Below are 22,298 nucleotides of genomic sequence, written 5' to 3'. Positions count from 1 at the left end.
TTCACTTATGGAATATTCTTGTATGCTAAATATAGGAATTCAAAGTCAGAGTCCAATTGAAATATAACAAAAATACAGTGTGCGTCCAGCTTCCACATGTCCGCGTGAGTCAGCTTTCCCAATTTTTGATTAACAGGAAAATACCCTGATGAGCATACATGTGCACCTTAACCTCTAAAAGTAATATAGCAAATGCAAGTGGAAGTGGTTTGAAGATTAAGCGCCCGCCTTCAAAGACAGACAGGAGTAGACGCTGTGGCGCAATAGGTCAGTGCAGTGGGCTGTTAACCGAAAGGATGGTGGTTCAAGTCCACCCAGGGACGTTTTGTGCTTAAATAACCAGGAATGAGCCAACTCCAGGCTCCATCCGTCTGCGGGAGAATATAGACCAGCTCAAAGATAACACAAGTGGCGTGACCTCTTTCAGAAGGTAGAGTATTGCAAACCATGTACCTATCACTCATTAGGGTCATTGGTATGCAGGTCACTGGATGAAATATAGGCAAACATATGAGGCCCCATCCGACAGTTTTGTGGTACATGATGGGCAACTTCATGTCAATAACCATGCTAGTCGATGTGACCAAGAAACCAGTAGCAAAATGACTGCTACATCTTCACTTATGGAATATTCTTGTATGCTAAATATAGGAATTCAAAGTCAGAGTCCAATTGAAATATAACAAAAATACAGTGTGCGTCCAGCTTCCACATGTCCGCGTGAGTCAGCTTTCCCAATTTTTGATTAACAGGAAAATACCCTGATGAGCATACATGTGCACCTTAACCTCTAAAAGTAATATAGCAAATGCAAGTGGAAGTGGCTTGAAGATCAAGCGCCCGCCTTCAAGACAGGCAGGAGTAGTCTCTGTGGCGCAATAGGTCAGCGCAGTCGGGCTGTTAACCGAAAGGATGGTGGTTCAAGTCCACCCAGGGACGTTTTGTGCTTAAATAACCAGGAATGAGCCAACTCTGGGCTCTATCCTTCTGCAGGAGAATATAAACCAGCTCAAAGATAACACAAGTGGCGTGACCTCTTTCAGAAGGTAGAGTATTGCAAACCATGTACCTATCACTCATTAGGGTCATTGGTATGCAGGTCACTGGATGAAATATAGGCAAACATATGAGGCCCCATCCGACAGTTTTGTGGTACATGATGGGCAACTTCATGTCAATAACCATGCTAGTTGATGTGACCGAGAAACCAGTAGCAAAATGACTGCTACATCTTCACTTATGGAATATTCTTGTATGCTAAATATAGGAATTCAAAGTCAGAGTCCAATTGAAATATAACAAAAATACAGTGTGCGTCCAGCTTCCACATGTCCGCGTGAGTCAGCTTTCCCAATTTTTGATTAACAGGAAAATACCCTGATGAGCATACATGTGCACCTTAACCTCTAAAAGTAATATAGCAAATGCAAGTGGAAGTGGCTTGAAGATCAAGCGCCCGCCTTCAAGACAGACAGGAGTAGTCTCTGTGGCGCAATAGGTCAGCGCAGTGGCTGTTAACCGAAAGGATGGTGGTTCAAGTCCACCCAGGGACGTTTTGTGCTTAAATAACCAGGAATGAGCCAACTCTGGGCTCTATCCTTCTGCAGGAGAATATAAACCAGCTCAAAGATAACACAAGTGGCGTGACCTCTTTCAGAAGGTAGAGTATTGCAAACCATGTACCTATCACTCATTAGGGTCATTGGTATGCAGGTCACTGGATGAAATATAGGCAAACATATGAGGCCCCATCCGACAGTTTTGTGGTACATGATGGGCAACTTCATGTCAATAACCATGCTAGTCGATGTGACCAAGAAACCAGTAGCAAAATGACTGCTACATCTTCACTTACAGAATATACTTCTATGCTAAATATAGGAATTCAAAGTCAGAGTCCAATTGAAATATAACAAAAATGCAGTGTGCGTCCAGCTTCCACATGTCCGCGTGAGTCAGCTTTCCCAATTTTTGATTAACAGGAAAATACCCTGATGAGCATACATGTGCACCTTAACCTCTAAAAGTAATATAGCAAATGCAAGTGGAAGTGGTTTGAAGATTAAGCGCCCGCCTTCAAAGACAGACAGGAGTAGACACTGTGGCGCAATAGGTCAGTGCAGTGGGCTGTTAACCGAAAGGATGGTGGTTCAAGTCCACCCAGGGACTTTTTGTGCTTAAATAACCAGGAATGAGCCAACTCCAGGCTCCATCCGTCTGCGGGAGAATATAGACCAGCTCAAAGATAACACAAGTGGCGTGACCTCTTTCAGAAGGTAGAGTATTGCAAACCATGTACCTATCACTCATTAGGGTCATTGGTATGCAGGTCACTGGATGAAATATAGGCAAACATATGAGGCCCCATCCGACAGTTTTGTGGTACATGATGGGCAACTTCATGTCAATAAACATGCTAGTTGATGTGACCGAGAAACCAGTAGCAAAATGACTGCTACATCTTCACTTACGGAATATTCTTGTATGCTAAATATAGGAATTCAAAGTCAGAGTCCAATTGAAATATAACAAAAATACAGTGTGCGTCCAGCTTCCACATGTCCGCGTGAGTCAGCTTTCCCAATTTTTGATTAACAGGAAAATACCCTGATGAGCATACATGTGCACCTTAACCTCTAAAAGTAATATAGCAAATGCAAGTGGAAGTGGCTTGAAGATCAAGCGCCCGCCTTCAAGACAGGCAGGAGTAGTCTCTGTGGCGCAATAGGTCAGCGCAGTCGGCTGTTAACCGAAAGGATGGTGGTTCAAGTCCACCCAGGGACGTTTTGTGCTTAAATAACCAGGAATGAGCCAACTCGGGCTCTATCCTTCTGCAGGAGAATATAAACCAGCTCAAAGATAACACAAGTGGCGTGACCTCTTTCAGAAGGTAGAGTATTGCAAACCATGTACCTATCACTCATTAGGGTCATTGGTATGCAGGTCACTGGATGAAATATAGGCAAACATATGAGGCCCCATCCGACAGTTTTGTGGTACATGATGGGCAACTTCATGTCAATAACCATGCTAGTCGATGTGACCAAGAAACCAGTAGCAAAATGACTGCTACATCTTCACTTACAGAATATACTTCTATGCTAAATATAGGAATTCAAAGTCAGAGTCCAATTGAAATATAACAAAAATGCAGTGTGCGTCCAGCTTCCACATGTCCGCGTGAGTCAGCTTTCCCAATTTTTGATTAACAGGAAAATACCCTGATGAGCATACATGTGCACCTTAACCTCTAAAAGTAATATAGCAAATGCAAGTGGAAGTGGTTTGAAGATTAAGCGCCCGCCTTCAAAGACAGACAGGAGTAGACGCTGTGGCGCAATAGGTCAGGCAGTGGGCTGTTAACCGAAAGGATGGTGGTTCAAGTCCACCCAGGGACGTTTTGTGCTTAAATAACCAGGAATGAGCCAACTCCAGGCTCCATCCCTCTGCGGGAGAATATAGACCAGCTCAAAGATAACACAAGTGGCGTGACCTCTTTCAGAAGGTAGAGTATTGCAAACCATGTACCTATCACTCATTAGGGTCATTGGTATGCAGGTCACTGGATGAAATATAGGCAAACATATGAGGCCCCATCCGACAGTTTTGTGGTACATGATGGGCAACTTCATGTCAATAACCATGCTAGTTGATGTGACCAAGAAACCAGTAGCAAAATGACTGCTACATCTTCACTTACAGAATATACTTCTATGCTAAATATAGGAATTCAAAGTCAGAGTCCAATTGAAATATAACAAAAATGCAGTGTGCGTCCAGCTTCCACATGTCCGCGTGAGTCAGCTTTCCCAATTTTTGATTAACAGGAAAATACCCTGATGAGCATACATGTGCACCTTAACCTCTAAAAGTAATATAGCAAATGCAAGTGGAAGTGGCTTGAAGATCATGCGCTCGCCTTCAAGACAGACAGGAGTAGACGCTGTGGCGCAATAGGTCAGTGCAGTGGGCTGTTAACCGAAAGGATGGTGGTTCAAGTCCACCCAGGGACTTTTTGTGCTTAAATAACCAGGAATGAGCCAACTCGGCTCATCCTTCTGCAGGGAGAATATAAACCAGCTCAAAGATAACACAAGTGGCGTGACCTCTTTCAGAAGGTAGAGTATTGCAAACCATGTACCTATCACTCATTAGGGTCATTGGTATGCAGGTCACTGGATGAAATATAGGCAAACATATGAGGCCCCATCCGACAGTTTTGTGGTACATGATGGGCAACTTCATGTCAATAACCATGCTAGTTGATGTGACCAAGAAACCAGTAGCAAAATGACTGCTACATCTTCACTTACAGAATATACTTCTATGCTAAATATAGGAATTCAAAGTCAGAGTCCAATTGAAATATAACAAAAATGCAGTGTGCGTCCAGCTTCCACATGTCCGCGTGAGTCAGCTTTCCCAATTTTTGATTAACAGGAAAATACCCTGATGAGCATACATGTGCACCTTAACCTCTAAAAGTAATATAGCAAATGCAAGTGGAAGTGGCTTTGAAGATCAGCGCCCGCCTTCAAGACAGGCAGGAGTAGTCTCTGTGGCGCAATAGGTCAGCGCAGTGGCTGTTAACCGAAAGGATGGTGGTTCAAGTCCACCCAGGGACGTTTTGTGCTTAAATAACCAGGAATGAGCCAACTCGGCTCTATCCTTCTGCAGGGAGAATATAGACCAGCTCAAAGATAACACAAGTGGCGTGACCTCTTTCAGAAGGTAGAGTATTGCAAACCATGTACCTATCACTCATTAGGGTCATTGGTATGCAGGTCACTGGATGAAATATAGGCAAACATATGAGGCCCCATCTGACAGTTTTGTGGTACATGATGGGCAACTTCATGTCAATAAACATGCTAGTTGATGTGACCGAGAAACCAGTAGCAAAATGACTGCTACATCTTCACTTACGGAATATTCTTGTATGCTAAATATAGGAATTCAAAGTCAGAGTCCAATTGAAATATAACAAAAATACAGTGTGCGTCCAGCTTCCACATGTCCGCGTGAGTCAGCTTTCCCAATTTTTGATTAACAGGAAAATACCCTGATGAGCATACATGTGCACCTTAACCTCTAAAAGTAATATAGCAAATGCAAGTGGAAGTGGCTTGAAGATCAAGCGCCCGCCTTCAAGACAGGCAGGAGTAGTCTCTGTGGCGCAATAGGTCAGCGCAGTGGCTGTTAACCGAAAGGATGGTGGTTCAAGTCCACCCAGGGACGTTTTGTGCTTAAATAACCAGGAATGAGCCAACTCTGGGCTCTATCCTTCTGCAGGAGAATATAGACCAGCTCAAAGATAACACAAGTGGTGTGACCTCTATCAGAAGGTAGAGTACTGCAAACTATTTACCTTATTGTTATTGTAAGATTTTGTTCTAAAATGTGACCGATGACCGGTCTGGCCCTAAAAAGGCCAGACTTAATCTGACTCCAATTCTATGGTCACTACACTCTGAATGGTGTTCGTTTACTGGTAGATCAGAGAAATAAGACTCAGGATTCAAAATAAGACTCAGGATTCGTCCAGTTAAAGTTAATAAGTTTTAGTGAAGAATGACACTGCAATCTACAATTACGTGTACACGGACCAGATAAAACAAAGGACTATCTTTCACCTAACAATCAATCAAAGGTTCCCCCAGCATCTGGTAATCCTACATTACAATATTGTCTTATTTATTCACTTCCATCCCATCCTCTGGTGATTCTGTCATCAACTGGATACAGTCCAGATCTTCCGGCTCCAGCCGGCTCCTAACGATTTGTAACACACTGTATGAAAACATGACCTTGACTTCTTCCATTCTCAGCTCAAAAGAGACAAGTTGCTATTGTTGGATTTGAACACCTGTGTGTTAATCTCCTGCAAATTTAAGGAGTTTCATGAGAGCCAGGTCATTTCCATACTTTGTGTCACAAATCCCGCGCTTGTAAAATGTTGACCATTGTTGCCTCGTCCCCCCCGATCAGAGAAGATCTTTCTCACACTCCCTTTATAATGTCTAATCACTGTAAAACTAAATGGCCTCTCATAACCCAGGGTGCATAAAGAGGCAACAATGGTCAGCACCATGAACTCTAAAACCTCTTCTTAACACTTTCATAAAATATATTCTAACAATCCCTCTTTATGCACCGCACACGCGGTGCATACCATAATGAGTGTAAAACAGTAAAGATTTTGGAAAATTTCATATCCCCCTTTTTACACAGCAAACGCTGTGTAACATAAAAACTACCTAATCTCTAACTACCTAACTGCTAACCTAAACACAATTTTAAGGTGATTATCAACATTAGAAAAATAAATTATGATATTGGTAATAAAATAGCAGTGCGGTGTGGTGCGTGTAGCCTATATGTAGAATTTAGCTGCTAGTGTAAGCTGCAGAATACATTGCTGTCTATGACTATACTTGGTGGTTACATTTATTTTTTTGTGGAAATCTCTAAACATAATAGTACAGCAAAAACTTCAAGAAAAACATCTACTTCTATTAAAATTGTAAAATCACACTTCAAATCTATGTCTTGCTTTAGGCTATACTGACTACAAAACTACTAAAATTAGACTTATGTTTTAGCTTTTCAGTTACATTAAGTCAAATCAAAAGGCCTATTGGGGCCATGCGCAAAACTGTGAAACAAAGTAGGATCAGGAAAAGAGGATAGAAAAACAGTTGGAGATAGGACGGATGGGAATTGGAGAGGGGGGCACTGGGTGATGACAGGGGATGAATTTAGACCCAGCGAACTAAACTGCTTCAGCCCCATAAAAATCGTTCCCATCACTAGATGAATGATAACTTGGAAGAGGGGCTTCTTGGGTGGCTACCATTTGGTAGAGTGGGGGAGCACCCTCTTTTGATAAGGCCGTGGTTATTAATCTATCGATTAGAGTTCTATAACAGGGAATGGCACAGCACCCGCAGCAGTTGAGGATACCAATATGCACAGCTATGGAAATCAATATTGACATTATCATGTCTTTTCATCTTTTAAACATTCCATGCATCCAATTGGCTACAGGCTCACATTGTACGTAACTTAAGCATTAATATCAACATTAAATATTTAATTTTTCTACTAATTCTTTCAAGCCATCAGAGAAGTTGTTCTCAGCTAGATCAGCAATGCCCTTCTCCGCATCCCATGTGTAATTAGCAAAACGCTGTACGCTATACAATTCAAATTTTTTTTTACTGCTTCCCACCAGAAAAGAATGACTTAAACGCCCGCGCCAAATTTGATTGCGTGCAATAAACTTGTCTGGTAGATACGCCTCTAGGTGCATCAAGCTTTATCACACATGCACAATCTGTCAACAAAAGTGCTACCAGGAGTGCCCCTCCTTGCTCGGTACGGGACAGGTTCAGGTGCAGCTTGTGGAGCATGGAAGATACATCGTCGAACTGCCTCCACACAGCCCTACACCTCAGCTCTACTGGCGCTTTGATTAACAAACCATGAGGCCAAGTGGTTACCTATTTCGGTAGTGATGTTAACACCAAGACGAGCTTAGTAGATGCACACTTTTTTCCCTCCTGTTCTCGAGGAGCAGGTGTCATTACCTGGAAAAGGTTTAAGTAACAGGTGAGACAATATTTACTGAAGGAAACAGTAAACTCAATGACTTGTATTTTCCTTTTTAGGTGTGAGGTTTAGAGAGTGCATAGCTAAACAGACTAAAGATACATTGCAAACCTGTGACATAATTTTTGTTGTTTAATTTTGAATAGGGTCTTACTGTGGAGCATGCTTATGCAATTGTTCCATAGCTGTTTTATCTTTGCGGGTCAAGTCGGTTGGAGAGGTGACAATTTCATCTTGCAAAATAAAGGTTGTCTCGGGTTCATTGACTGGAGGTTCTTGTACACGGATAGCAATTCTCTCACATGGGTCTTTTCCAGCTACATCTAAACACACCCAATAGATGCCCTGGTCTGCTTTGTTTACATTCCTCATTGTCACTATACTATCCCAGCTAGGTGACTGGCCATTCAATGGTTTTCTGACTAAGGTCCATCTGGACGTCTGCTCGGTTTCGGCTTTGTAACCCTCGGAATCTGTGTGAGAGTGTTGGAAAACATGGTCCCAATTGGTACAGTACTCTGTGCAGAGATAGGCTTGATCGGTAGCCCTTCCTTTCGCTTTGCACACAAATTGTTGGCCTGAACATGGGTCCACAGTAAATGACTGCGTTCTGCCCAGGGTTAATGTAATCGAGTGGGTTGCATGGTGACTTTGTTTTATTCGTCGATGGTCATGGGTAGGCAGTTGGTATGCTCGGTTGTGTATCAGTGGTCAGATTCAGAGTCAGATTCGTAGCATTGATTTTGGTTATTTTCCTGTTTTTTAGCAGCTGCAGGTCGTGCCATATTATTGGTGGTAGTATAATTAGTGCAGCTAAGAAGAGGAAACACATCGTTTCCCTGAGACCGCACAGTCCTGGAAGTCTAAAAGGATGCCACAGACTGTGGTCCATTTTTGATTGGGCTTCTGGTTAGAGACTCTTTACTGATGAGTCTAGCTCACCTTCTCCTCTAGTATGGTTGAGGGTTGCAATCTATATATATAGATATACGTATATATGTATACATATATATTTTCTTCACTGGGTTTGACACGGTCCACTAATAACACTTTTCTAGTCTAAAAGACCCCCTTTGTAGCCCAGACTCCCCTCTCCCACTTCGGATCAGTGAGACTAGACTCCTCAGCCCGCTCTGTCTCCCCCAGACAACCCAAATACCTTATTACAGTGTGATGAAGGTGAATCCAGGTGGTCCTTTAAGTGATTTCAAAGTGATAGCAGTAGAGAGTAGGACTTGATATGATTCCACCTAGGGCTGGACACATATGTTTCGCTTTATCACTTCAAGGAGCACCTATACCCACCGGGTTCCTGATGTTAAGTCAAACAGAACTAAACAGAATTTTAGCCATAAAACAAATAAGCAAACAGAATTTTCAGCGATATCGATGAAAACAAACAAAGATAATTGGTAAAAACAAATTTACATTTTCTTTTTTTTTTTTTAAATCCAGAAAACAAAATAAAAATCCAAAATATCCAAAAATCCAAAATAACACGTTATTTATTAAAACACTTTATTTAAATGTGGTATGCTATCCCTCTTTTGAGGCATGAAAACTCATGACTCAATAACAAATCAAAATAATGTGTTTTTCTTTTCTTTCTTTTTTTTTTTTACCTTAAACACCCTCCTTTGTCACAATAGCAAAAGCTGTATAAAATAACAGAAGTTAAAAGATAAACATTCACCAAAATGCACTACATAGTGTAAAAAGATGTGTCAAATAATACAAAAGTCTGCATGTAACGTTACCAACAAACCCAGCAGAGTCTAATAGAACAGGTTATTTAAAACGAAATCTCATAGCTACCTAAATTGGCTTCAATTACAATCTCAACCAATGAACTGAGATGAATCAAACAAAACATGTCTATTTCAGGGATCTTCAATATGGGGTAAGTGGCCCCTCGGGGGTCCTCAGAGTTAAAGCAAGGAGGGGGTCCTGAATTAATTGAAAGTTTTTTTTTTTTTTTTTTTTCAAAATTAAAGTGTTAACATGAGTCCAGTATATTATTAGTAAATATACATCCCCACTGCTCACTGGCCTCCAGGGAAGGTAGTCTCTAAAGTAGCCATCCACAGATACAGTAAATATTAAGGATTCACCACGGCCCATGCATGTTTAGCATTAAAACATGATTTGTAGAACCACAAAAACAATCTTTAGGATATGGTGATAACTTGTTATTCCATGCACTAGATAGGTAAATATCAAGGTGTTAGTACGCCCTACACGTAGGCCCAGTTTAATATGCAAATGCATTCATAATATATATAGCAGGGGGGCAGTGTTCCATCTCCCTTTCAGGGTAAGGAGCTTGAAAAATGGCGAAGACAACAGGTGTATTTCATATATGATTTGGGTCGCAACAGAAAGTAATAGTGCTGTCCAACCTGGTCTCACAGAATTCCGTGAAATGAACACAGCCCCTTATCTCAAAATCTTCAAAAGTTTCACAGAATCGCCGAAAATTCCGTGACGGGCTTAAGGATGCGATGCCTATGTAAGTCAATGACAGGCATCATCCGTGGTCTACGCACAGATTCCCTGATCACAGCACGTTTCTTTCTGCCAGTCGGGCTGCGGCAGAGAAGCTGTATAGCTTTGCTATTATTGGTATTTTTAGCCCAATAACCGCTGTTTTAATCAACATTTATTCACCAGATCTTATCATGGTTTATTTGTATTTCTTTTAATGTTATTATTTCGGTCTATTTCGGCCAGGGAAGCTGGATTGCTTTGTTGTTTATTGATATTTTTAAAACTATAATGCTACATCTATCAACATTTATTTAGATGTTATCATAGTATACATTTCTTTATTTTAATAATATTATTTCGGTCTTATTACCGGTGAAATATTATATTGCTGTAATACAGAACATTACGATATGATCCAAGCTACTGACACGCATTCAAAGCCAATATCCCACAATGCAATGTGGGAATTCATTCACAGAATTGGGCAGCGATCAGCTGGTTTTTAACGACAGTATCGCTTCAATATACATATATATTGTCAGCGGTTTAGTCACCAGCAACAACACGTTGCTCAGCTTTATTCTAGTAAGTTATGCACCGTAATAACGTTTAAAAAAAATCCACAGAAAACTAGGATAAGATAAGGATGAGAAGATAAAAAATGCATAATATTCGTAATATTGATGTTTTTGTCTAACGTTGTATTTGAGGATGCAAACAATGAAGATATTAATAATAATAAAATACAGTTTCATGTATTTGTCTCATGTATTGTGACAACAAATCAAATCAGCTGAAGACTCCGGAAGTGACGTAGTAATTACTGCACGGCGTCTGTGAAAGCTTGCTGCACGTTGTAGCCTACGTGAGAATTTGTACAATAAATATACCAATAATGAAAAAATAGTGTTTTATGCTTATGTTGGAGTTATTAGCATTTGTTTTGACTTGTTCTGTTGTTAAAAACTAAAAATAAACTACTTACAAAGAGAAGCATTTTTTATTTCATTTTCCATGCATCGTTATTTAAAAATGCAATTTTCTAATTTTGTGGTTGATGAATGTTAATAACAAAGACTAAAGGGAAAAAAAACATGTGTGGGACTTACTTTGATTTAACATAACACTGCATTATTAGTTGTTTTAAATAAATGACTTTTTTTTAGTTCAATTTTTTATTAGCGCCATTTATCATTCAGATATACAGAACAGATTCCACAATATGAACCTGGTAATATTGGATGGTGCACAGAACAGAGAAACACAAAATGAGCAAATAACTGACTTTTTGAAATATCAATTTATGGTAGGCCTAACATATTAATTATTATATTCAGAAGATGATCCTCATATCAATCACTGTGGTAACAGCTTGTAGCGATATAGCCTTCAAAATTAAGAAGGGACTAGTTTTAGGAAGCATTTCAGGAAATTAAAAGGATAAGCAGACTGTTGCTGAGGTTTTTGTTCACAGAGCTGTAGCTTTGTTTGTGTACATATACAACATGTGTTTTGGCATTTTTTTCACAAACTGAGATGTTGGTTGTGACATGGGTCAGAGAGTATCAGAGGTCATAAATGATAACCAATTAATCGGCTCTGCTCCTATAAGCACCTTGTTCATATGGACAACACCTTTGGCTGGAAGGCCCGTTTTCAAAGTGTGTGTTATCATTTAGAGCAGACACGGTGAATCAGAGGGTTTATGTTATACAAGGCTGCATTATGCATATGTCAGAAAGCATGACAATATCTAAAAACATCTCATTTAAAGTTTGGTTGTCAGGTGACTGTCATGAAGGTTGTGGAGAGGAACAGAAACCAGTCTCTCCAGGCAAGCACATAATATGGTCTGATCTTTATTCTCCATGCCAAGTAGCTCTTATCCTCTGCTGGTACCCCAATGTAAACTTAACATTTCTAAACTATAGGCCTGTTGCTTAAGGCTGGTTGTGGAATAGCTTCATGATATAATGCATAGGGTTGTGTGTAGGTCTTGTCACTGTTTGTGAAAGATGAGCAATAGATTGTGGCTGATAATGTGCTTTAGGCTGGCTGCATATCACTTTGTTTATGTTTTTTATTGTAAGTATGTCAGCTGTATGATAAAACAATATGTCAAGTGTTATGTGTGAAGCATTTGAACTCAAGGCAAATATCCCTCTGGGGACAATCAAGTATCACCTGCAAAGTGGTCTCCATGATGTGTAAAAATTAAAACGTTGTCGTAGGACTATAACAAAGATATCGTTGAAAACTTCTCAACCTGGACAGTAACATATGTCAGTCTGAAGAGGATACATTACTCCTCCTTTGAAATATTGACCTCTGAACCTTGAACCCAGTACATGTTTGAAGGCTTGTCATTTAGCAACAGAAGGTGCTAGACACATAGGACCAGCTGTTATAGAAAGCTCTACCATCGTGCCACCATCTTCCTCATTTACGTAACCGCCCCCTATACCAGTGGTACAGACTGATATGGCCAAAATGTAGCATGCAGTATGTAAACAAAGGCCAAATCTGCTGTATGCCAGAAATGCACGCATGTACTGATTTGAAAATCTACAGTATACATCGGACCAATCTACCTAGCATACTATGGTACTAATGAATCCCACAATGCAAAGCGCTGGAACAGACACACTGTTTCATCACTAAATCCACTTCTGAGATTTTTGTTGGCAAGAAATAAACTGTAGGTTCTGAATGTGGGCAGTTTTAGGAAAACTGATGGACTGTTAGAGACCAAAGTCTGGGCACTGTCTCTGGTCTCAGGAGCCAACGCAGAGCAAGGTGTTCTGGGTAACTCTGTCAGAAGGCGGGCTCAAGACAGAGATAAAACCAAACGTAAAAACACGATGTAACGTAAGACGAGTTTAAAAGAGACAAATGTTTACATATCCGAGCGACCACCTGCAGCCCGTTTGAAGAAAGCTACAAACTGACAATTGTGGAAGGAATCTTTTTAATGGAAAGATTGACACACAAACTGAGACTTCAAGAAACACAACTGGACCCTATACAAGACGGCCAATGATGACCCTGGACCAGAACAATAGTTAACAGAAACATTACTCTCAATCCCAAGCATATTACTTCTGTTTTGTTTGTTGGTATTTGTGAGTTTGTTGTTTCATTTAATGTCAATAAAGACTTGTGTGTTTGTCAGAAATAATAATAATAATAATCATAATAATCATAATCATAATGTAAACATGAACAATAATAATAATTAAAGCTATAAGCAGCGATGGACGGGCCCTCGCGCCTCTGCGCGTGTCGGGGTTACTGGCGGACGCCGCTTCTTGCGACCATGCATTTGCACGGCACTCAGACACCGCAAATCGTCACCAATGAAAAGGGAACTCCCTGCCGAGTTCAACGATACCTCACACAAGACTCTACGTCATACAGTTCATTAATTGTGAAAAGGGGCATGGCTAAATTATAGGGGGCGTGTCCAACCATCACCAATTAAAAAGGAACTCTCTGCTGAGTTCAATGACACCTCACACAAGACTCTACCTTAAATGGTTCAAATGTTATGAAAGGGGGCGTGGCCTGAGTAAGTGGGCGTGGTTAAAGTATAGGGGGCGGCTCAGTATCACATGTTGACCACACATTATAAGTTTCATGTAAATCGGATGATGTTTGTCATATAAGGCGCATTTCCTGTTGCCAGTGGGGTGCGCTATGACCAAAAGTAAATATTGGCCTGTAAATGTCCTCAGACCTGGACCCTTGTCAATCGTGAGAAATTTCGGGCAGATACGACAACGTACACTCTAGTTACAACAATTTCTTTGTTCATCGCTAAACACTCAAAATGGCCGCCACACCACGCCCACACCGTTTGGCGAAATGTTTTTCTTTTAATAACTTTTCATCTTTAAGGTGTTGAGATGGTACAGACCAAATTTGAAGTCCGCCGGATGAAATCTTTAGGAGGAGTTCGTTAAAGTATAGCACCTTGACTTTTAGGCCTACTTCCTGTTGCCACTAGGGGGCGCTATGACTTTAAGTAAATCGGCCTTCAGTTGTCCTCAGGGTTGGACTCTTATGAATCCTGAAAAGTTTCGAGCCAATTGACCTATGGCTAAGCCACGCCCCCTCCACTCACTCAGACAAATAATCAACATTCGGTGACAGGCGCTATGGCAACTGTCACAGTAGGAGACATTTCTCAGGAGGCAATTGATGATTTTAGGAGACAGAAAGATTATATATCATCTCGAAGTCACTAAAATGAGTTTATTGTTGAGAAGGTCGATAAAAAGCTTTAGCTCCAGGCAAAAATTTACAGGTCACAGTGTAAACGTGATAAACCACATCTCGTTGCCATCACCATCTCAGACAACAAGATATTCATCTAAACCTAGCTTAAAGCTCCCTATTAGCATAGCTAGATTTTTCTTCTGCTAAAGCAGCGTTTTGTAATATACTAGGCTTTGCTAAACATCTGTTAACAGTAACAAGTTCCATGTCATTGATCTGACACATCATTGGGATTGAATCCATAGGAAACCGGGTTACTGCTCCCATATTATTGGTCTATTCCACTATGTTGACCGGCTGCGGGGGGGGAGATCAGCTGTCCTGTACAAGTCAGGCCCAGCAGTGGCATCGGCCGAGAGGCAAACAGATCACAAGCAGCCAACCTATCACATCTGTGGTGGTTGCCAAAGCAAAGGCTAAACGGAAAAAGAAGCCGGTCATCTGCTCCTACAACCCAAACAGGTAATCATAGGTTGATGTCATGTACAGTAGCCTACACAGTGGTGGGCAAAGTACTTATTCTGCAGTTAAACAGTCTGTGTGTTTTATTTTCATTCATTCATATTCTCTTCATGAACTCAGAGAAACAGCATGTTTTCATCTTTGTGATGCTGCATGTACTGTACAATATCCAAGTATGACTAACATTGTGAAGTGACTATGAAGCTCATGTCTTGCAATACATTACCTAAAACAACCTTGCTGCCTTTTTTAGGAAAGAGTCAGGTATGAGAGCAGACGTATATGTCATAAAAAACATGACCGGGGCCCCAATAAGTTACCTGGTCAATCAGACAGCTGCTAGGGTGACAGTACAGAGAAAGGAACTTCCAATCAGATGTGGTTTGAGTTACCAGGTAAATAATACACTAACAGTCTGCACACTGCACAGTATCTGGAGGAAAGATGGTTCAAATATTCATATTCATCTATCTACATAAGTAGACTATGACAGCTAACAGTTGATCAATTTATTTTTATTTACATTTGAAAACATTCAAGCAATGTGCATTTCTCTACATCATTTCTCATAATGATGTATGCGGGACCCCCAGAGGTCAAAATGTGCAACACTTACAGCTAATCACAGTAGATTATCAACAAATACAACTATTCCAGTCACAAAAAAAATCTTTACACATATATACACATACAATAAAATTATTTCAGATGAGCCATCTCTTTGACATTTTAAATCCCTTGCTCAACACAGAGAAATACAGGATAACTAGCCTATAATATGTGAGGCTGAAAATTTGAGAGCATGCTTACAACATACCAAATTTGATTTATGTTGCCCTACCTGATGTTGGGTATTCTCCCCGATACAATTTCGAATTTCTTTATTTTGGCAATAGCTCTCTCCACATGAACTCTGTGAGCAGCTATCTTTTTTGTTTTGTGTACATCAGCAGCAGACATCTGTTTGTTTGACTGAGCAAAAGGGGGGATATTTACTCTCAGTCCAATTTCTTCCAAGTCTTTCTCAATGAGAAATCCTTTGTCAACCATTACACCATCACCTTTGTTCAGGTAGCTATGAGACATGAGTGTTATCAGCAACTCTAGGAAGTTGCTTTTCTGAACAATTTCCTTGTCAGACAATGATCCAGTAAAAAGAGTCGATGTAAACATGATAGCGCCACATGGATCACATCCAATCAGTGATTTCAGAGTGTTGGTTGACTTGTAGTTTGAGAAACTTTGACTTTGCCGTACGAACTTGGCCTCTCAATCTTTACTTCTGTGCAGTCAAGTATTGCTAGAGTTGTTCCAAAGTTGATCTTATATTTATCTGGCATTTGAGAGATGATGGTGTCTCTATGTGGCCATACAGGTAATTCACCAAGTACATCAAACATGTAATCGACCCATGAGTTGAAAAGAGTGCCTGCGCTTCGTTCTGGTATCTGAAATCTGTAAGCCAGATCCTTTAAGTCTAAATTTTGGCGCAACTTCATGAGAACCAGAAAAAGTTGGTGATGTAGTGGCATTTCATTTATTTCTCGATCAACCCTCTTATATGTTAATGGGACAAAGGTTTGTGGAGCTGTATAAGTATTTGGCACTGCAAATACAGTGCACAAGTTGTTAAACTGATCGTAACTGAAGCCAGTGCAGTACCGGAAATAGTCTGAAATATTGTTGTGGTGCAGGAGTTCTGGTGTCAGTGTTGTTAGAGTCTGATTTTTTTTTAAATCTTCAATTTCAGCATCCTTCTGGGCCAGCATAGTCCTTAATGTCAGCAGCTCTTGCTCCACTTCCCTTGAGGGCAGCTCCAGTGGTGGATGCTGGTCCAGATGTTCTGGCACTTCCTCTGGCTGCTGTTGCACGGGTGGTTGCTTATCCTCTAGCGGCACTGCAAATATAAATTTATGGTTTAAAATTAATGAAGGAAAACATAAAGATGTTCTGGTACAAGCCAATTGTCACAAACCAACCAACATATCAGTAAAATTATTCAAACTAAAGTGTACACTTGATAGAGCACATAATATTTGAAACAAGTAAAACAATGAAAACTGTGTAGCCATGGAACATAAATGCTTTTAAAATTTGGAAGAGAAAATAGTGTTAGAAAAAAAAAAAAGGAAAAATTAATGATTTACTTTGAATTGACTAAATAGCATACCTTAAGACCGCAGCACACCAGTGCCAATAACCACAACAGAGCACTCCCTCTCATATGTTGTTATTATTAGTTATATTGTAATTTCTGCTGTTTCTGTATTTGTCATAACTTCAATTTTCCTGTAGCCTCCAGTGTTAAACAAGCCGGCATCATCCCTGCCCGTATCCTGTTCCTGTGCCGACAACATCCCCAGGCCCCTCTCCCCAGACATCTCTCTACCAACACCTACTGAACAAGTCAATCAGAGTTTCAAACTTGAAGAAGCAAGGAAAATTCAAGTGGCGACAAAGGCACAGGCTGCCTTTGAGAAATGGAACAAAGATTGTGAGGGAAGGCTGACAGCCTCTAACTTTGGAAAAATATTGAAAAGAAAAAAAGTTACAGAGGAATTCATCCAGTCAATGTACTACCCCAAACCCTTCACCTCAAAGGCAATGAGCTATGGCACTGCCAGTGAGCCAAAGGCAAAGGAGCTCTACCAAGAGAAATATCCATCTAGACATGTACACAATGCTGGCCTAATGCTACAGCCAGAGCTGCACCAAGCCAGAGCTGCACCAAGGTGCAACCCCAGATGCTATTGTATGTGATGATGGGGAAACTGGACTGCTCGAAATTAAGTGCCCCTTTGGATCAAGAGACATGACCATAGAAGAAGCTGCCTCAACTATCAAAGACTATTATGTCATCAACAATGGACAAGACATCAAAGTATCAAAAAGCCACAACTGCTACTATCAAATCCAAGGGCAGCTGCTTTTACAGTTTTTCCTGATTGCTTTGACCTGCTTAAAGAAACTGGGATCCACTCAGTTTTCATCATCACTGTCTCAGCAGAGCAGAAGACACCTCTTGCAAATGTGTTAACCGTTTCTCATTGGATTGGCACATTTTCCCCACCCTTTTGCAGAACAGTTAACACGGCTGTCATTCAAGCAGGCCAAACTCCATTGTTTTAGCTATGGTAACCAAACAGAAACCATCTGTTCCTAACTATTAGAAACTACCTCCATCAGTATGAAATCACTGAAGCACCTGTTTGACACTCCTTCACACAAATCTTCAATTAGCAATCAGTCTGCAGGCCTTAAAGGTGCAGCGTCTGTGTTGTTCTTTGCCAACATGGATGGAAGAGGTCTAAGACAGAAGAGACTGAGTATCAATAGTGGCTATTTCTTATACTCTACAGTAATAGATGTTTATACTTTACTGTAATACATTTTATTTTTATTTTCTTAATTTCTTATCCTCTAATAGATTTTATTTTGGTTTACATGTATTTTGTGTAATATTTACAGTATTTCAGTTTTCAGCCACAGTTTCAAAATAAGGATCAATGGAATCAATACAATTTGCATTAAAGCATTTCTGATTCTGGATCCAATTCTTTGCAAGAAGTCAAATTTGCCAACAAATGTCACTGGCATGAAAGCTACATACAGTAATAGGCTACAATGACAAGCAATGGTGCACTGATTTGCACTGAGTGCTGTATTTTGTAGTTTACTGTGTAATGATTGACTGGAAGAGCTCATACACTTGTTTGCAAGTTGTGTTGTTTGAAGGCAAAATTTGCTTTTGTTGCATATTTTAAATGTTTTGGCACGGTTAGAGCCTTTTGCAAACAAAATCTGTCATTTTAACCATGAGTGCCACTGTTTCGGCCTGTGTGTTGACTGTTTTGAAAAATGTGGAGTTTGAGTTGACTGCTGCATCAAAGCAATCAAGAAAAACTGTAAGTGGACTTGATTTCTGTGATTTTGTCCTTTACACAAGAGCAGATCTGTACATTGAGAGAGTTCACAAAGATTCCTGTTCATCAATTCAATGATTGCAAAGCTTCATGAATTTCATGTAAATAACTTTTGTCCCAAGAAATAGATCTCACCTCCTCTCCTGATTTTTCTGTCCTTCTTGGTCCTTCTGGGAGCTGATTCACACCTGTAAATGAAAGAAAAATAACATAATTAGGGCTGCAAAAAACAATTATTTTCATTATCAATGTGTTTTGATTATTTTATGGATTAATCAATATTAAGTGGATTCATAATATGTCATAAAATGTTTCTTCGTGTTTCTCAAAACCCAATGTTTTCTTGCTATTGAAGCTGCTGGGATTTTTTTTAACAGTGTGCAGATCCTTTTTCTGATTTTTGCCTTCAGCTTCATATTATGTCATCAATGATCAAGTGTGACTTGAACCTGTGTGTTCATGTATGTGTGCACCCAACACGCGTTTGAAGTACCTCTTTTTTGGAGATGGACGACACCTCTGTCCTACAGTAGATCCAGTCCTTGTAGCTTGGTGAGTATGGGGAAACTCAGTGCTGGGCCTCCATTGACAAAATGCTTAAACAAAACGTATATCATTTTATTAGGAGTTATTACTCACACTAAATCAGCACAAATCAATGGTTCATGATCAAATTAAACATGTACAGGTCTAAGTTGCATACGTTTCCAGGACAAGCCTTTTTACCATCTTTACCAAGAGTACCTCTCCGTTAGTTTGGTGCTACAGTATTTACATGAATCATTCAGCACAACATTGCTAACATTTGTTATCTTGGTTATTTACAGATATGTTAATGAAGTTAAGCTCCAAAAGTTAACGTTAGTATAACTAGAGCCCTTTGGACAACAGCTAACAATCATGTACGATTGCCAAAGTACAAAAACTACATAACAGGCCAATGATCTCCCAGGAAACAAAGTGACATGATGTACAACGCAGCTAGAAGCTAACGTTAGGCTAATGTTTTCTAATGTTATGCTAATGTTAGCCTAACGTTACGTTAGCTAGAGATGTTAAAGATAACGTTCAAATACGTTGTTGACTTACCTTAGAACAGATGTAGACGTCCTTGTTGATTTTATTCACGTTTAGTTGGTGTTGTGGTCTACCACATAACTTAATCCAGAGCAGACACTTATCTGGGTTGAGATGTGGCTTTGGAAAGGGTAAAAAATAGACACCGTCGCCCAGCCTCTCGGGATACCTAGTATCGGAGTTGCATGTACCCCATGTACACCGTTTGACCATTTTAAACTTAAAATGTCACGAAAATACATATAAAAACGAATGAAAACGGACTAACTGCAATGCATTTCAATGGACGTGGAAGCAGAGAATGTCCGAGTGTATTGGGTTAGCTATGTGCACTGTGATTGGCTCATCGCGTTTGGGGGCATGGCTTAGCCATAGGTCAATTGGACAATGTACACTCAAGTTACACCCACTTCATTCTCAAAATCACACATTGTAAACTAAATTCCAACACTGATTTTCGAAATACAATAATACACTAACACAATACACTATGTCCACCAAAACAATGCAATCATGTCTCAAAATCAAATAATTCTTCCAAAACACTAACAGGTTCTCTTCCAACAGGAACATTTAGTCAATCACTGCACAATGTCATACAAAACACTAACATCACATGGATTTACAGAAACTACATTATTTGATATGTGTCAGGTCTGCCCTTATACAGTAATAATAGACAATAGTATATTGTATTGACCATAGATTGTGTTTTACACTGCAGTTTCTCTTGAAGCCTTTCTGCATTTTTGTTTTGTTGGGTTTAGTAAATGCATGCATTTTGTTTCTTTTGCTGCAGAAATTCAGTACTGAAAATGAATGACCCATCATGTTTATGAAAAACAGAAGACAGAGACAGAATTGTCCTGGTACTCCTCTTCCTCTCCCTCGTGCAGGAATTTTCTTTCTTTGTGTTCATCTTTATTGTTCTAATAGGACCTCTTTTATGTACTACCATATGGTCATGCAATTGAAAGAACCTCAACAGCTGAGTGTGTTTCCTAGATGTCAATCAGCTGTGATCGATCTATTTGCATAACTTCAATCAGCTGTTTCTCAGTAGCAGTGGAACAATATCCAGTGGATATATTTGTGTTTCAATTTACAATATGAACAGCTGTTCACTTTGACTTTAGCCTATAATTTAGGTTTAGAACATGATGTAATCTGTTCTGACTTACAGAGTGAAAGCATTTTTAAATTGGTCAGTAAACATCCATTGTTTTGGTCTTGGTTGAGCTTGTGTGTAAAAGAAGTTCAAGCATTTTAAATTTGTGTTAACTGTATGCATTTTGTGTCAAGGCAACAAGAAATGTGTTAATTGTATAGCCTACACAGACAGATGTTGTGCTAATTGTGTTGAGAGTTTAGGAAAGTTGTTACAAGTTTTGAAAAAATTGTCATAGCAATCGTAAAAAACTGTAGTGTGTGTGTATGTGTGTGTCTGTTTTAGTGTGTGTATATGTGTGTGTGTGTGTGTGTGTGTGTGTGTGTGTTAGTGTGTGTGTGTGTGTGTCTGTGTCTCTGTTTTTGTGTGTGTCTGGGTTAGTGTGTGTGTGTGTGTGTGTGTGTGTGTGTGTGTGTGTGTGTGTGTGTCTGTGTAGCTGGGGGGGCTGCAAAAAAGAAGTCAAAAAGACTTGTAAAATGTTGCTCTGTTTCAGCCATCATAGGGAGCATGTAAATATGGAGATGGAGATGCTTAGTTTATCCTTAATGTGTTGAGTATTATAAATGGAAAGAGCTGTGTGTGTCTGGATTAGTGTGTGTGTGTGTGTGTGTGTGTGTGTGTGTGTGTGTGTGTGTGAGTGTGTGTGTGTGTGTGTGTGTGTGTGTGTGTGTGTTAGAGTGTCTGTATGTGTATGTGTGTGGGTGTTTTAGGGTGTGTGTGTGTGTGTGTGTGTGTGTGTGTGTGTGTGTGTGTGTGTGTGTGTGTGTGTGAGACTGTGCTAGCGTTAATCTGATGGAACATGTCAGAAACCACAGTCCTACAATCTGTCATGTGTGAGAAGCTTCTTATCAGAGCATCAGTTTCCCAGAGATTCAGTTCAGAGAAGTTCCCTTCAGTCCACAGAGTGGAAACATCATCTTTAATGGAGCCATCAGAGACACACAGACACACAATCACACTCTTTTTCCTACTTTAGTTCTGTCAAACTTCATCCTGAGAGGCCATGTGCTGGATGGGAGGAACGTCCGGCCAAGGTGGCTGCAAAAGCCTACAACCAAGATGGCCTAAAACTACAACACCCAGGTCAGCATCAGTGAGAGCCAGCTGCCAGCAATCCAGCAGGTGACAAGAGTTTAACGAGGCAGAGACAGAGACAGATATGTAGTGCTTTTATTTAGTTGTTTAATGTTCACACACACATGCAAGACAAGTATAGTTAAATCCGAGGTCAGGGGGCGTGTTTCCTACTTTGACCTTGGAATATCCGAGTTCCAAGTACAAATGGAACGCGG

General features: G+C 40.1%; 1 long non-coding RNA gene and 2 other non-coding genes across 3 annotated transcripts; 2 read left to right on the top strand and 1 right to left on the bottom strand.

Annotated features, from left to right (window-relative positions):
• Positions 1 to 864: 864 nt before the first annotated feature.
• On the top strand, positions 865 to 939 carry trnan-guu. Its single transcript has one exon. It is a non-coding gene; the product is annotated as a tRNA-Asn (tRNA).
• Positions 940 to 2,710: 1,771 nt separating this feature from the next.
• Positions 2,711 to 2,784, top strand: trnan-guu. The gene has a single exon. It is a non-coding gene; the product is annotated as a tRNA-Asn (tRNA).
• A 13,792-nt stretch (positions 2,785 to 16,576) lies between these two features.
• LOC118495653 lies at positions 16,577 to 20,184 on the bottom strand. Its single transcript, XR_004898141.1, has 4 exons — positions 19,851 to 20,184; positions 19,255 to 19,357; positions 18,897 to 18,949; positions 16,577 to 16,735 (listed from the first exon to the last, which is right to left on the bottom strand). It is a non-coding gene; the product is annotated as an uncharacterized LOC118495653 (long non-coding RNA).
• Between the last annotated feature and the right edge of the window lie 2,114 nt (positions 20,185 to 22,298).

Source organism: Sander lucioperca, chromosome 8 (genome assembly GCF_008315115.2).
Source record: "Sander lucioperca isolate FBNREF2018 chromosome 8, SLUC_FBN_1.2, whole genome shotgun sequence".
In the NCBI taxonomy this organism is placed as follows: domain Eukaryota; kingdom Metazoa; phylum Chordata; class Actinopteri; order Perciformes; family Percidae; genus Sander; species Sander lucioperca.
The sequence above is the reverse complement of the archived record's forward strand: the minus strand, read 5'-3'. Positions and strand labels throughout refer to the sequence as shown.